General features: G+C 41.7%; 1 protein-coding gene across 1 annotated transcript in view; it reads left to right on the plus strand.

Moving 5' to 3' along the window:
• LOC308398574 (protein kinase C-binding protein NELL1-like) overlaps positions 1–16,335 on the plus strand; it is a 328,133-nt gene that overhangs the window by 169,506 nt on the left and 142,292 nt on the right. The window lies entirely within an intron of this gene.

Raw genomic sequence — 16,335 nt, forward strand, 5'->3', positions numbered from 1 at the left:
GTGGAGGGTGTTTAAACGAGAGAAAAGTGTGAAAATGTTCATGCCTGCCTGAGTGTATAAAGCGTGTATTGAGGGGTTTTACAGCCTTAAAGCATCTATAATAATTGTAAAAAATAAAATTGGCTACTTCGCGAATATCACCTATCACGGGTCAATTTTTGAAAGTAACTCCCGCTATAAAGGAGAGACCACTGTAAATCAAAATGTTTTGAATTAATTCTGATAAAACTTTTTGGGGGTGTACATCAGGGACATGTTAACAATCCATAACAATCTGACTTATACACACCAAGGCATTGAAGGTCATCTTAATCATCCATCCATCCATCCATTCGCTTCCGCTTATCCTTTTCAGGGTCGCAGGGGGCGCTGGAGCCTATCCCAGCTGTCATAGGGCGAGAGGCGGGGTACACCCTGGACAGGTCGCCAGTCTGTCGCAGGGCCAACACACAGGGACAAACAACCATTCGCAATCACATTCATTCGCACATTCACACCTAGTGACAATTTGGATTATCCAATTAACCTATCCCCACAAGCTGCATGTCTTTGGACGGTGGGAGGAAGCTGTCATCTTAATCATTTATTGTTTAAACTGTGATCCTCACAAATGTGGTGGATTTAAAATATTGTCACATTTGGCCTCTTATCCCTCCTTCAAAGCCAATAGATTGATCTAAAGTTCAATAATAATGCTATATGGAGCTATTTAACACTGTCATTTTAAGATTAATCATGGGACCTTTTCCTGATATTCCCAGGTGTTGGTGTTAGGCGTATTTAGTACTGGCTATCTGAAGGTTTGATTAAACTCATCTTTTGTTGTTTTCTCTGACTAAAGAAAAGTGTCACTGATGGCATGAAAGCTGATCACAAATTGAATGCAGTGTGACTTCATGGTTGCACTGTGGCATAAATGTGGATCTAGCATCCCCGGGATCCCTCATCTCTTCAGCCACAGGATGAGAATGTTTATCAGCTTTGCACAGACATCTATAGTCTCTGCTAGTGCGCTTAAGTAGCTTTCCTGTATTCATTCATCACTCGTCATGATTAGGCTTTCTTCTAAATGCAATGTTGTGAAGAAATGAAAATCTGCTCATTGTTCCTGTTAACGTTATTATCATTCTAAGTGAGGAATGCTGTTGATCTCAATTAATTCGTTGACCATAAGCCACACATAGAAAATATCATCATTCAGCAGCCCACATTGCTTTAATCTTGTGTGGTACAATCATCATCTATCAGAATGTATTCCATTCTCGTGCTAGTGAGTAGTTGCTTTTTTTATTACCTTGCAAAGTGCAAAGCATGGTGGGTAAGTATCTAATATGTGAGTTTAGTAGCCTTACTATTATCTAAGACAGCAGATTTGTCAGCTGCGTGGGAAAGGCAGCTTACACTAATGTGTTTGGAAGTGCAGGGATCTCATAATCATCTCTGTTATTTGCTGTGAGTCTGACCAGCCAACTACTGAGTGACCTTCCTTCACCTTCCCCATTAAAACTCAAAGACAGTGGTGTTAGCCTCGGTGAGGAGACTGAATAAACTCCCACTCACTCTTAAAATCCAGGTTCTCTCGACAGTGTTGAAGGACTGAATGAGGAAGCCCAAGTGATGAGGTTTAGAAGGTCATTGTCAAACGGTTTGGCTGCTTCCTTTGCAAACGTTTTTCCAACAAAAGAAGCACTAAAGTATTTTTGAGCAGTTTTAGTTTTTAATATCATAGTTTGTAGAATATATGACCTGAAAGTTTCATGTTTGATAAAGGTTTTGCCACGTTTCTCATTACACGGCAAACACAAAAATGTGCAAGTGGCAAATGCTTGTAAAACCTACTCGGGCGTTCTGTTTACAGCCAGAGTCATGAACAGGTCCTGAATTATTCAGTCTGTCATAGCTGTGAGTTCAGATTCTGTTCAAAGGTCCCATTTTACTCACATTTCTGCCTTCTGTGAATTTGTTTTTCATTGCCCCATGTCTCAAGATACTGTAAGTTGTGCATCGTTATTTATTTATATCAACTATGTGGAATTTCTACCATGCAGAGAGTTAGCAGGAGGCCCAGTTCTTTCCAGAAACACCTGTAGCATAAACTAATCTAAACCAGTTTGAATAGAATTTGGATGGAAGTATTCATCCATTCATCCATTTACTTCTGCTTCAACGTCGTGGGTGGGTGGACTCTATCTCCGTTGCATTAGGGCAAGAGATGGAGTACATCCTGGACAGATTGTCAGTCTGTCGAATGGCTAACATAAAGAGACAGACCAACATTCACAACTATGGCCAATTTAAAATCAGCAATTAACCTAAACCTACTAAATGCATGTTTTCGGACTGTGGGAGAAGCCAAGGTACCCAGAGAGAACCGACCCAGACACGGGGAGAACATCCAAACACCCCACAGAAAGGCCCTGGTGGTGGATTCAAACCCAGGACCTTCTTGCTCAAGACAACAGTGCTAACAATTGTGCCACCGTGCTTCACTGGTTGAAATGTATAAAACGGCCCTAACACTATGTTTCTTAATTGTTTTGAAATAACCAAGCATTTAGCAAACGCAGATCCTCTTAGAATTTCTCATGGCAGTGCATTTGATTTTCACCTTTTCTTACACATTGTGGCTATGCTATAACATTGTTCTCAGAAATCCCAGCAGATGATGGTTAATCAGGCAAAATCTGCAACTGGGAGGAAGCATTATGAGAAAATGACAAAGGCTGCAATCAGGTTTGCTGTAGAGTGCTTAGAGATGGATAATTATGGAGTATATAACAAATTCTGTCATTTTCCAACAGAGAGAGAGGAATGCACAACTTCAGGACCCAGATTCAGCATTTATTGTGTTAATGTTGCATGCTTTTGAAAATGTAAAACAGTGCTCTCTGCTGCAGGATAAAACATGGATGGAGCCACAATGCGGGCCTCCAAGTGATACACATTATAGATGTCACTTCTGTGTGCTGCTCTCTAAGCCCCGCTGACAGGAGGTGGTGTTGGTGTGTGTGTCTGTCTGGGAGGAGTTAATGATGGCGATGACACATGTCACAAATCCTCTGTGGGAGTTTTAGGGGGTGTTTGAGGTGACGATACAACCTCCATCCATGTTTAATTGAGTGAAGGAGGAAAAGGGTAAAGGAGTTTTGGTTCCAACCTGGTTCAATGGGGCCTTTCTGTTTGGATATTGTGTTTTTCCCTGGGCATGCTTGGGTTCTCTCCAGGTGCACTGACTTCCTCTCACAGTCCAAAGACCTCCATGTTTGGTTAATGTGTGGGTAGGTGTGAATATGAGTGTGAACGGTTGTCTCTCTCTCTCTGTTAGCCTGTGATACACTGGTGACTTGTGCAGGGTGTACGCCACCTTTCACGTTATGTCAGCTGGGATAGGCTCCAGCCTCCCTGTGACCTTGAATTTTATTAGCAATTAAGAGGGATATTCATCTGTATGCGTGTATAAAAACATACATTTATCGTATATCGATACACATAAATAAAAATTTAAAGAAATGAAAGCTATATTGTCAGGGTAGATTACATCTGGGTCATCACAGAAAGGCCTACATTGTATTAAGACTGGGGGATAAAAAAGGGGGCTCATTTGCACTATCGCTGGTGTTGTGGTGTTGACCTTGAGAAACCCAGACTGCGGTACTTTTTTTTCTTTTTAAAGGAGTAAAAGAAAAGAAAGGGATCAGAGTAATTGTGCTGTCTTTGTACTTTTGTCAAGTCGTGTGGAACAACTAAAAGTAACGTGTGTGCAGGCTTGATAGCTGTTTCCTCAGAGGAAATGTATATTTAGGACATACTGCAATGCATATTGCATCAATTTGGAAGCCTTCCCTTGTTTTCAGCTGCTGGCAGACACAGGCTTGACTGAGTTTCATGATGATGATCCCTTCATGACAAGTCTATAAAACTTTCATGATCCACAGTGAGGTGGCGTGCCTAAGACAAAGAGATAAAGGGTTAAAAGAAATCCAGAAGGATCACAGCAGCACAGATAAGGAGTGTTCTTTACCATCCATCATCTCTTAGCGGCACTCACAAGTGGTGGGAGAAAACAACTCCTTTGACAAACCACAAGGCCGATGTTTACTGTGATTTCCATAAAAACTAAAGCAGAATGAATGATTCAGACTACTGTGACAAAGTCGGCAACATCTGCTGCACTCTGGGCTTCCAAGGATTTGTGCTCTCACTGCTGCATAGCCTTCTGCTCATCCATACACCAATCTTTATTTTATTCTACCCTATTTTCTCATTTGCTCTCCGTGCATCCCGCTCTCAACGCTTTCTGATCACACTCGTCTTGTGTAGCACACCTCGGGTTTGCTATTATATCAGCCAGCTCCATAGTCTGTGTTCAACAAGTTAGCCTCAATTTTCTTGCAGATGAAGGGTTTGTACTCTGAAGTGTTGTTTTCAGTTAGGAAAGTAGCCTCCCAGTGTGAGAGGGCCAAAATTGCCTAGTGTTTGACACCCCTGTAGAGCTTCACGTCATTTCCTGCCAGAACTAATGGTATGAAATATATGTAGGCATGAACATGAAAAAGACAGCTTTCAGCTTAGAAAAATGAAGCCAGTGCAGAAGTGCCTTGAACTTGCATTCTTTCTTGAGGCCGCCAAATGGCAATCGCTTTAGATACAAAAAGGTTTCCATTCCAATAAAAGTTTATGAGAAAGTTGCTTTCTGTTTTGACCTCTGTAAAAACTTTCCTGGTGTTTTTATGGGCTTAAGGAGGCTTATCTGTGGTTGGATTGTTGTTGTCAGCCAATAAGCAAGCAGTTTTTCAGACACCACTTGACAGCAATGGGGAAATTGCTATTCTCAGTGCTTTAAAACAGTACTTCAGAAATGGGTGCCCCTCCCTGAGCCTGGTTCTGCCTGAAAATTCTTCCGGTTAGGAGGGAGTTTTTCTTTCCCACTGTCTCCAAGTATTTGCTCAGAGAGGCTAGTCTGCTTGTTGGGGTTTTCTCTGCATTATTGTAGGAAATTTACCTTATAATATAAAGTACTGTGAGGTGATTTAGAATCCATTGGGCACTAAATGAACAAAATTGAATTGAACTCACAATTTTATCTTTTAAAATAACTAAAGATGGATGGATGATCACATTTCACCTTTAGTCATAAGTAAACAAAAACTGATTTACGTTTAGTCTTTAGGGTTTTATCAGAAAAATCATATTAAACCAATATTTTGTGGAGAGGCATCCAGTTTCTGACCTTACTTGATCTGTGGGTTGTTATCAGCATGTAGTGAATTTCCTCCTGCTTCCCTGGCAAGATCAACCAGTATTTGATTCACCATGAATAGAGCAATTTGGAAAAATGTCACATTGCAGTTTGACAGAAAGCACGATAGAAGATAAAAGCACTTCCAAAGGTAACAGCCATGGACCTCATTAAATGTTCAAGCTGGCCACTTCTCTTATCAGTTTTCTCCCTTGGAGTGAAACCCTAAGGCTCAAATGGCAATTCAGTTCATGCTTTAAGCTGACTGTGTGCGCAACAACCAGCTCTGAAGTGGTGCACTTTTACCCTTTCTTCTTAAACCTGCCTGTTCTGTTTGAACAAACATACACTCAACAAAAATATAAACGCAACACCTTTGTTACTGCTCCCATTCCCCATGGGATGGACGTAGAGACCTAAAATTCATTCCAGATACACAATATAACCATCCCTCCCAAACAGTGGTCACAAATCAGTCCAAATGTGTGGTAGTGGGAACATCTGCCATATTGAGATAATCCATCCCACCTCACAGGTGTGCCACATCAGGATGCTGATCTGACATCATGAGTAGTGCACAGGTGTACCTCAGACTGCCCACAACAAAAGGCCACCCTGGAATGTGCAGTTTTTTGCGCTATTGGGGGTCTGGGGACCCAGAACCGGTCAGTATCTGGTGTGACCACCATGTAAGGTGTGTAAAGTAAAGTGTAAAGTGTGTGTGTTAGTCCCCATAGGGAAATAGTTCCTCTGCATTTAACCCATTCACCCAGTGAAGCAGTGGGCAGCCACCAGTGCAGCGCCCGGGGAGCAGTGTGTAGGGACGGTACCTTGCTCAGGGGTACCTCAGGGTAGCCGTTCAGTGGAGTCGAACCTCCGACCTTCCGATCATGGGGCCACCACTCTACCTAATGAGCTATCCCTGCCCCCTATTTGCCTCATGCAGTGCAACACATCGTCGCATGGAGTCTATCAGATTGTCAATTGTGGCCTGTGGAATGTTGGTCCACTCCACTTCAATGGCTGTGCGAGGTTGTTGGATATTCGTGGGAACTGGTACACGCTGTCGTATACGCCGGTCAAGCACATCCCGAACATGCTCAATGGGTGACATGTCCGGTGAGTATGCTGGCCATGCAAGAACTGGGACATTCTCAGCTGCCATCTGCCCTGAACAATGTGAACCATGATTCATCCGTGAAGCGCACACCTCTCCAACGTGCCAGACGCCATCGAATGTGAGCATTTGCCCACACAAGTCTGTTACGGCGACGAGCTGGAGTCAGGTCAAGACCCCGATGAGGACGACAGGCATGCAGTTGAGCGTCCCTGAGACGGTTTCTGACAGTTTGTGCAGAAATTGTTTGGTTGTGCAAACCAATTGTTCCAGCAGCTGTCTGGGTGGCTGGTCTCAGACGATCTTGGAGGTGAACCTGCTGGATGTGGAGGTCCTGGGCTGGTGTGGTTACACGAGGTCTGCGGTTGTGAGGCTGGTTGGATGTGCTGCCATATTCTCTGAAACGCCTGTGGAGACGGCTTATGGTTGAGAAATGAACATTCAATGCACGGGCGACAGATCTGGTTGACATTCCTGCTGTCAGCATGCCAATTGCACGCTCCCTCATTGCTTGTGGCATCTGTGGCATTTTGCTGTGAGACAAAACTGCACATTCCAGGGTGGCCTTTTGTTGTGGGCAGTCTGAGGTACACCTGTGCACTACTCATGATGTCAGATCAGCATCCTGATGTGGCACACCTGTGAGGTGGGATGGATTATCTCAATATAGCAGATGTGCCCACTACCACACATTTGGACTGATTTGTGACCACTGTTTGGGAGGGATGGTTATATTGTGTATCTGGAATGAATTTTAGGTCTCTACGTCCATCCCATGGGGAATGGGAGCAGTAACAAAGGTGTTGCGTTTATATTTTTGTTGAGTGTATATCTATGAAGAGAACCAAATGAAGGTCATTAGGATTGATAATGTAAACCTTGGATGTAAGCACAACATCAGTTCTAATTACACTCTGTTTTATATTTAGCTGTTTCTTTACAAGTTCACAGTTTAATTATCACACGATGTATCTTAATCCTTTAAAAGCTAAAAGATACAAAAAAAGTTAGGTACACTTTAGAGTACTTAGAGTACTGTCTGTGTGGTCAACATGAATTAGTTAACAGAAGTGCTGCCGTCCCATATGTTTGCATTTTAGAAAAGCCTGGATATTGAAAAAAGATGCACCATTTTGTTGTTTCGTTTTTTTCATTCATGCCAGATATGAACAAATATGAATAAATTATAGCACTTGTTATTTATCCAGTGGTTATGCAATACATTGCATGTTTGCCTGTTCAGCGCATATTCCTTATTCTATGTAGTGAATGTGTGAATGCATCATGTCAAGATGTTATTGCCTAATTGTCTGTGAATATCATTTTCTATAGGAATGACTTAAAGTTCATTGAACAAGGATTTTGTTCACTGTAAGACTGCTCAATGAATGCTCCATTTACAGCCATATTTTTAGCCCCAGGGCATCATTAGTGCATTGTGGAAAAATGCAGCAATCACACATGGTATGGAGATGGTTATCCCAGTGAGACGGTTCACAAGTTGTTTGCTCAATTCTATAAAATCAGCTTTGTTGGATTTTATTCTTTCTTCTTTTTCTTCTCGAGGAATAGGCGGACTGGCTTAAAACGTCATTGAAATTGTAAACTGGAGAAGTTTAAGACATCTTGAACCAGTTACTTTTACCCATGACCAGGGTGGCTGTGGCTCAACACTTAGAGCCAGTTGCCTGGTAAGTTGGTTTGCGGATAAAAACCACAAACCACCAACTTAAATGGAGCACTAAACATTAAATTGCTCTTAGTGTGAATGCTTTTTTTTCTTTTCTTTTTTTTTAAATACAAAAAAGTGCTTGGATGAATGACACTTGTAGTAATACTTTCAGTGCTCAAGCAAAGTAGAAAAACACCATTCAAAACTCCCTCAATGACGTTTATATTCCAAAAGATACAAAAACACTGGAATGAATCTTTGCTTATGGAGTTATATGGATTATTTTTAAAGCACTAGCTCTGTTGGTCTTACAGAGAAAATCAAAATGTGATATATACACTTGGCCTCATATTTTTATCTTCTCTTGCTGAGTCTTACATTTGCAAATCAAGACATGCATCTTGAGCTTTTTTGACAGCAACCAAAAAAGGAAAAGTATTTGCATTTTTTTTTTTTAAACAGCCACCGTTTGTGCTGCGATGAGACGTGGATTCACTACATAATGAGAAAGCTGTTTCAGTTCAACTTTAACTGCTGTTATCACAGGGTACATGTTCTGCACATGGTTATTTCTATACACGGCTCATGTCACTAATGTCATGTCACTGTCAGAGGTAGGACAGGACAGGATCAGTAAATGTCTCAAGCGAAAAGCTTTTATACCTTTTTAACATTTCCTGAAATGTTTATCATTGTAAATACTTTTTACACACATTCAAGTATGTGATACGTTCAAGTTGCCTGATTCGCGAGAGAGACACGTGCTTCAAATGACTACAGGTGTGGATCACAGACAAAATAGACGAGATGGGATCACAGCCTCAACACTTGTCAACATGTTAATATTCCACCTATGTACTTCTTGCATTTTCAGATGTGGTCTTCATTGTCTTCATTGCCTTGAACACACGATATAGCCTGTGTTATAAGTTAATCAGAAATGTATGCATAATGCTATAGTTCAATTGGATTAGTCCAAATTAAATCAGCGCTAAAGCAATCGTATGAAAATTGCAGCCTGCGATCCTTTTTCAGAGCATAAACCGAGTGCCATTGTTTGAAGAAACAGATGGGTCCCCTTTGATTTGACCTCTCCAAGCCACAGAAGGAAATAGCATGTAATGTTCGTGCACTGCTGCACACACTCTGCTGTCCTGGAGAGTATCTGAGGCAATTGCTCCGTTCGGCCCTAATTATCCAACAATGCTAAATGGATTTGTCAGTCTCTATAGCACCTAACAATCAGCCAGTGTAGAAATGTACATTTAGAGTAATGTGAGAGGCACATTACTGTGTATAATTCACATTGCCCCAGGCATGTGAGCCACACTGAAATGGCCCTTTATATCCGACAAAATGGCAAACAGCTTTGCTGCTGTTCCTACTGTATGTCGCTGTTTCGGTAATGCATTTGTAATTCTCCTTCGCTGCCTTTGTCTTCATTTTAAAGACATAATTGTAAGTAGTCTGTCCTTGTTATTTATTCATCACATATTCCTGTGTTTCCACATGCTTGTTTGGATTCTTGCTCTTCGCACCGCTCCGTCGTTCTCATAAAGGATTTTTTTGTGTTGTTGTTTTTTTCCCAACCATGTTACCTCTGTTGTTGTTTTCATTTCTCAGACATGTCGACACACTTTCTGATTAGATGGCAATCACAATATGAAGCACTGTCACTTGACAGCAGAAAGGAAGCTGTGATTCTTTTAATCAAGCAGAAGGCTTGAGAAAGCAGGGTGGTGGATACAGGCGGTGGTGTGTGTTTGAAATGCGTTCCTCTTTGATCCCGTTATGTTCCGGTGCTCTGACTCACTTGGAGGTCGACGGGGGACAGATGACAGTTTCATGACCCAGTAAAGACTCGTGGTATCATCGTGTGGGTAGAATATAGATGGGAGGGAACAGTCAGTGTTTGGCAGTGGTGGGACAGATAATGTCATTATTTTAAATAGCAACCTACTTAAAATTGCGATGGTAACATTGCATCTTGTGGCTGGAAAGATTCTACTCTTTAGTTTTATTTCCAATGAAATATGGCCAAAACAGTTTTGTCCACATTGGTTTAGTAGATATTTAAGAACCATCCTGTCTACGAATGATTACATTCTGTTTATTATATTACACAGAATATGAGTTTTAACTTCTTTTTTTTTTGCATTAATCATACTTAGAGTGCACTCTGTCCTGCTGTAACCCTTCACCTAATCTGATTCTGTCAGCATGCATATGACATCTGAGATTTGAACAGATGAGATTTGAGTGCATCAATAGCGTGCTCGCTCTTTTCAGGGTTTTCATCTAGTTCTATTAAGTTTGGGAATTCTCTCGCAGAGGGGAGAAGGAGAGTGAACCTGATTGATTTGCAGGTTTCTTTGGCGGCTGGTGAGAGACGAAGAAAGGCTTCTAAGTGCAAGGGATTGACAGAAGCAAGAGTCATGGGCTTTGAAAGTAGCAGCTTGCATTAAATTCAGTCAACGGGAGGCTGTTGCGAGGGGTGTTATCTGGAAACAATGAAGCTAGTTTAAATGAAGCTCTAGCCTGAGCGGGGGAACCTCCTGTGATCAATAATGTGCCCGGTTGGTCCGGACACATCATGCCTTTCTCTTTAAATCTGGCAGACGAGAGATTTATACAGAAAGGAGCCATATCCCCTCACTGCTGGTCGGTGATTGATCCTGAGATGTAGCATCAAAGTCTGAAAGGCCATTCTATTATGGTAAACACACGCGCCTAGATTGTAGAGGCCTAACCCAGTTTAGGAAAAGACACGAGAGAAACCAGGATTAGTGCTCAGGAGGAGTCATAGTTATATTACATTTATCTATGGCAAACCAAAAAAAGCCATAACAATTGGCTGCAAACAGAGTGAGCTGTGATGGTTTTAAATTAAGTTTAGACTTCCTCTGTACATTCTGCTGAGGCTTCCAGGATGTTTGCGGCTGGGGCAAAAGATGTGCACATGCACACAAGCTTGAGATCACACATTTGTCTCATAACGCCTTTACAAAGGTTATGTAACCACTCTTCCAGCAGTGGCAAGTTTACATATATTAGGCAAGTACAACTGCCCACACAGTGAAATTTTAGATTGAATTTATGGAAAGTTCATCTGTCCCTCCAGCATCCTTTCCATCTCTGCCGGTCTGACAGCCTGGATCAGCGGGTAGCTTGTCTCTCACATCTTGCTGCTATTCCCTAGATATTTTTTCTCTCCCTCACTTACTCTCTGGTGTGGTAGACTAACACGCAAATATTAAGCAGTTATCAAAGAGTAAATGCTGTAGCCTGTTAGCCTGATAATCTTAATGTTTAGCATTTTCCACAGCATGTTCCTGCACACAGTTTATAAAAAATTCCTTACCCTGGCTTGTTTCTGTACACTGAAACACTATAGGGCTTTGACATTTGAAACAGATAAAGGAAGTGTTGAGTTTGTATGAACAGTGGCAATGCACTAATGAAATAACAGGGTGGGAGTAGATCACTGTTGGAAGACAAACCTTTGCTTGAATCAAGGATAGACATGAAGGATGTCTGCATTGCTGCATTCATCTTTCCCTGGACTCTTACTAGTCTGCCATTTCATGCGCCCCAAAAATTTCTCCACAGCATAATGCTGTCACCACCATGCTTCACTATAGGGATGGTATTGACCAGGTGATGAGCAGCACCGGGTTTCTTCCTGAAATGATATTTGGCATTCAGGCCAAAGAATTCATTCTTTGTTTCATTAGACCAGAGAATTTTGTTTCTCATGGTCTGAGAGTCCTTCAGGTGCCTTTTGACGAACTTCGGATTGGCTGTCACATGCTTTTTACTTAGGAGTGGATTCTATCTGGCCACTCTACCGTACCCAATTGGTGGAGTGCTGCAGAAATGGTTGTTCTTCTGGAAGGTTATCCTCTCTTTACAGAGCAACACTGGTGTCATTGTGACCATGTGGTTCCTTGTCATGTGCCTGATTAAGGCCCTTCTACCCCAATTGTTTGGGGTAGAAGGGCTTTAGTCGGCTCTAGGGAGAGTCCTTCTGGTTCCTAAGTTCTTCCATTTATGGATGATGGAGGCCGCTGTGCTCACTGGGACCTTCCCAAATCCATGCCTCGATACAATCTTGTCTCGGAGGACAGACAGTTCCTTGGATTTTATGGCTTGGTGTGTACACTGATATGCACTGTCAACTGTAGGGCTATATATAAACAAATGTTTGCCTTTCCAAGTCATGCCCAGTCAACTGAATTCACTATAGCTGGACTCTAGTCACATGCAGAACCATCTGACCGGTGATCAGTAGAAACAGGATGCACCTGAGCTCAATTTTGTTTCCCATGGCAAAGGCTGTGTATATGTTTAATTTTTTGTCATTATTCATATTATTTCTCATATATTATGTAATTATGGGGTATTGTATATAGGATTTTTAGTTGACAAATTAATTCAAACCCATTACGGAATAAGGCTGTGATGATTTCTGTGATGATCAGTTGCCCAGTTTTGTTTGACTAACCCAAGTGATCACAGCTACAGTACAAAAAAGGGAAAAGAAAGCTGTAGCTCTGTCCTGAACCACTTGTTTTCTTTTACTAAACACACTGAGAAACAGAAAAAGAAAGAAAGGAAAGGGAGGGGGAGTGGGTCCCTCAAGAGTTTTACTCTTATCCTCTGATGCTTCACCCTTATTACCTCCTTTCTTCCACCTCCCACAACCAGAGGCTGAAACCGTTGTTTTGCTCCAGGTTTTTGTTGTACAACACTCGAGGGTGAAGTGTTCATATCCGAGCAGTCTTGTGTATTCTCATAATATCTGACCTGGGGCTTTCTTTGTGGGAGACCATGTTACAACTCATAGGGAAAAAAAGAATTTAGCTGTGTTACTTTTTCATGCCAGGAGGTAAAAAGATTTAGCTGTGGAGCTCTACTGCTACTTTCAGGTTTTATTATTTTCTTATTGTCTACAGCTCATATCCTCCTGCAGTGTAGAGCGTGGTCACTTATACACACTAATATATGCGGACTAACACAAAGCCAGGCGTTGAAATTTCTTATTTCTATTTGTGAGCCCGTGCTGCTGTCAAGGCACAGACACTTTTCCTCTACCAGCTGCTTTCCTGAATCCACCGCTTACATCGCTCACTGTGCTATGCTACATACACACATAATTGCACACACAGTAAACACTGATAAATGCAGTCTTCCTTGGGTGTACCGTGATATTTGCTTTTGCAGCAGGAGCTGCAGCACATCTGAAAGCCTTCTCACCAGTCCTGCCTCCTCCACTGCTCCTGTGCTCCTCAGTGGCTATATGAGATATTTATAAGCGTTTTGATAGTTGTCTTCCACTCTCTGTCATCTGAGGTGAATGCTGTCATGTTGGATTACTCTATAAACTATGCTGCTGTTCTCCTACTATTCACTGAAGGTACCAGCACACTGGAACATTTCTGTTTAGACCCACATAGGGTTTGTTTTGAATTATTAATTGTATTCATGTCATTAACCAGCTCACATAGCTTCCCTAGAACAGGACCCCTAGCTTGACTTGGAATGGAAACAGCAAGGCACTGATTAGATTCTCAGCATACGAAGCTCCAACCTTCTGCCGTATTTTTATGGCACCTTTCAAAACACAGCCTAACACAACGTCATTGTGTCTGCCCTTGTCCTTCTCCTTTTTTTTGTCTGAAAGAACATTATTCAGAATATGTAATATATGCAGGCCCATTCATCAAGCTCAGAGATTTACATAAGGGTCTTAATTCATCCTCTCAAAGATCAGCTTCAGACATCTTATCTGCAGCCTTATATAGCATCCCCGCTTACAATGCTGCATAGCTGTATCCATAGCAACCTGAGTTGCAACAGTATCCAAGTTTACATTGTTGCTGTGTTTCAGTGTCTGTTAACACTTACATTTTTAGTAATTTGGTGCTTGCCTTTGTGCAAACTTTAGCATCTGTGGTCAAACTGATCTGGAACCACAGTTTATGAAGTAGAGGCAGACATTACAATAAGATTGCAAAGGTCTGTGGAGACCAACTACTACACACTTTGCCAGTGAAATACACTTTCATTTTTTGATGGTTGAAAATTAGCAGATGCTGACCCTCTAAGGAAAAAACACTAGATGAGGCAGGAGGTTAATTAACCCTGCAATTTTCCAAGAAATTGTTGGCTGGAAATTGAATGAGTGGTTAAGGCAAAATATACAGTAAAGTGGTAAAACTGCTAGAGAAAGGGAAGAACATTTAAAAACAACTGTTTGTTTCAGATGGTTTTGTACTTTTTTCACCTCTAGCTCACATTTATGGTCCTAGTTTCAGTTGTAAAAAGTAAACACATTTTCATATTTTCAGTGACTTGTTTAGATAGTAAGTATCCACACGCTTTTTGATGTAGTTCTTGACTGCCATTACCATCACACTGAGACTGGAAGAGAGCAAATTTAGTCTGAAGTTTTGGCATGCCATACCATGCCAAAAACCTGGCTGATTTCAGCTTATCATTCAGTTCAATATCCCCCATGAAACTGATTGGCAAACATAGCACTCTGGGCTTGAGTACTACACTCTGCATTTGGAAATTGGGCTTTGTCACACACATACCCTTTCAGTTCAGATTGGCAGTCACATCTCCTCCACTCTAGTGCTCAGCACTTGAGTTCCCCAGGGTTGTGTGCTCAGCCCCCTCCTTTTCACCCTGTACATCAATGACTGCATTGTCATATGCAGAGGAGACTCTATTGTGAGTTTTGCAGATGACTCCGCTGTCACTGGCAGGGTTATGATGATGGGCACTCATAATGAACAACTAGGTCAACCTGCTGCTAAACATCGAAAAAACACTAAGAAGTTGGTGAAAAAACTGTGTGTGTTTACATAAGTTGACCTAAGGTGGAGAAGGTTTAAGGTTTCTGTTAATAATTTTGATGGAGAACCAGTCATGGTCATCATATCTCCCCACCACGGCAAAGAAAGCTGAGAAAAGGAAACTTAGGACGTATCGTCTTACAAGCCCAAAGGACAGCAAATTATAAAACCAACCCCGGCCTCAGCCTCTTCTCCCTAATGACATCTCAAAAGCAATGTATCCCCTTCCATATCACCAGATTTGAAAGTAGTTTCCTCCATTAGGAGATTACTGACTTCAACGCCCTCACTTCATCACAAATAATAGCTTTATTTTTAATTAGTTATTTAATAACTGATTTTTTTCTTGGTTTTTTGTCAGTATCCTAGATGGACTACATGTGATCTTTCACTATACAGCATTGGATTGAAAGGAATATTCACTCTTGCAAAACTTAAGTTTGAAGTTCTTAATGGGAACAGGTGATTGTGCAGTCCATTAATGCAGCCGCTCACATACAAACCCAGCCACGTGTATTAAGCTTGCTGTTATTATCCCCTGTTCTGTCTCTCAGACACACACACACACACACACACACACACACACACACACACACACACACACACACACACACACACACACACACACACACACACACACACACACACACTTCTGCATATACACCCCGTTGGAGCACATACAAAATGGGTTTTGCCCGTGACAATAAGAGATGAATGGAGAAGTGCTCAAAGTAAATGAGGTGATTTCCATGATGAAATAGAGCGATAAAAAGACAGAGGACAGATCACTGTTCCTCTCCCCATCTCTTCTCCGCTTTGTTGGCCACCCATTCATCATGACATCACAGTGATGGAGACCACACACACACACATGGAGTGTGAATGGACTGCTGAACTGAAATCATCCAGGGAAAAGCAGGTTGAGGTTTAATGCTGAAATCTGCCTGATACTGAATCCCACCCTCGGATGACCTTGAAATGGAGAAGGTGATGTCTCTGTCGAGTGTTCAGCAACAACTCTTTGTACCAAGTATGGATAAGAGTGGGCTCTGAGCTCCTCAGGATTGAAATAAGTCTGCCAGGAATTATTTCTTGGACAAGGGCAGGTGCAAGGGCAATGGCAGGAGCACTAATGTGAATTTACAGTACCCATATAAAAGTATTTTGCCCTTCTGTGTGAAAGGCAGAAGACCTTTCTGTGAGTGGGTTGATCACTATGAACAACACTTAGGTTATCTTTATGACTGCTGGCCATAAATACTGCCTCACAAAAATTGTACCAGATTGTTAAAAAACCACTGCAGCCGATAGAGCTCAGAAGATGACTCGCTGTTTTCTTGTTTAGTTTTGCTTTCACCGTTGAGCCATACAACTATCACACCAAATCTGTCATCTGTAAACGAATTATGTATTTTTTCAAATGCAAAGATTTGCTTATTTTTAT

Source organism: Rhamphochromis sp. 'chilingali' (assembly GCF_963969265.1).
Source record: "Rhamphochromis sp. 'chilingali' genome assembly, chromosome: 6".
In the NCBI taxonomy this organism is placed as follows: Eukaryota; Metazoa; Chordata; class Actinopteri; order Cichliformes; family Cichlidae; genus Rhamphochromis; species Rhamphochromis sp. 'chilingali'.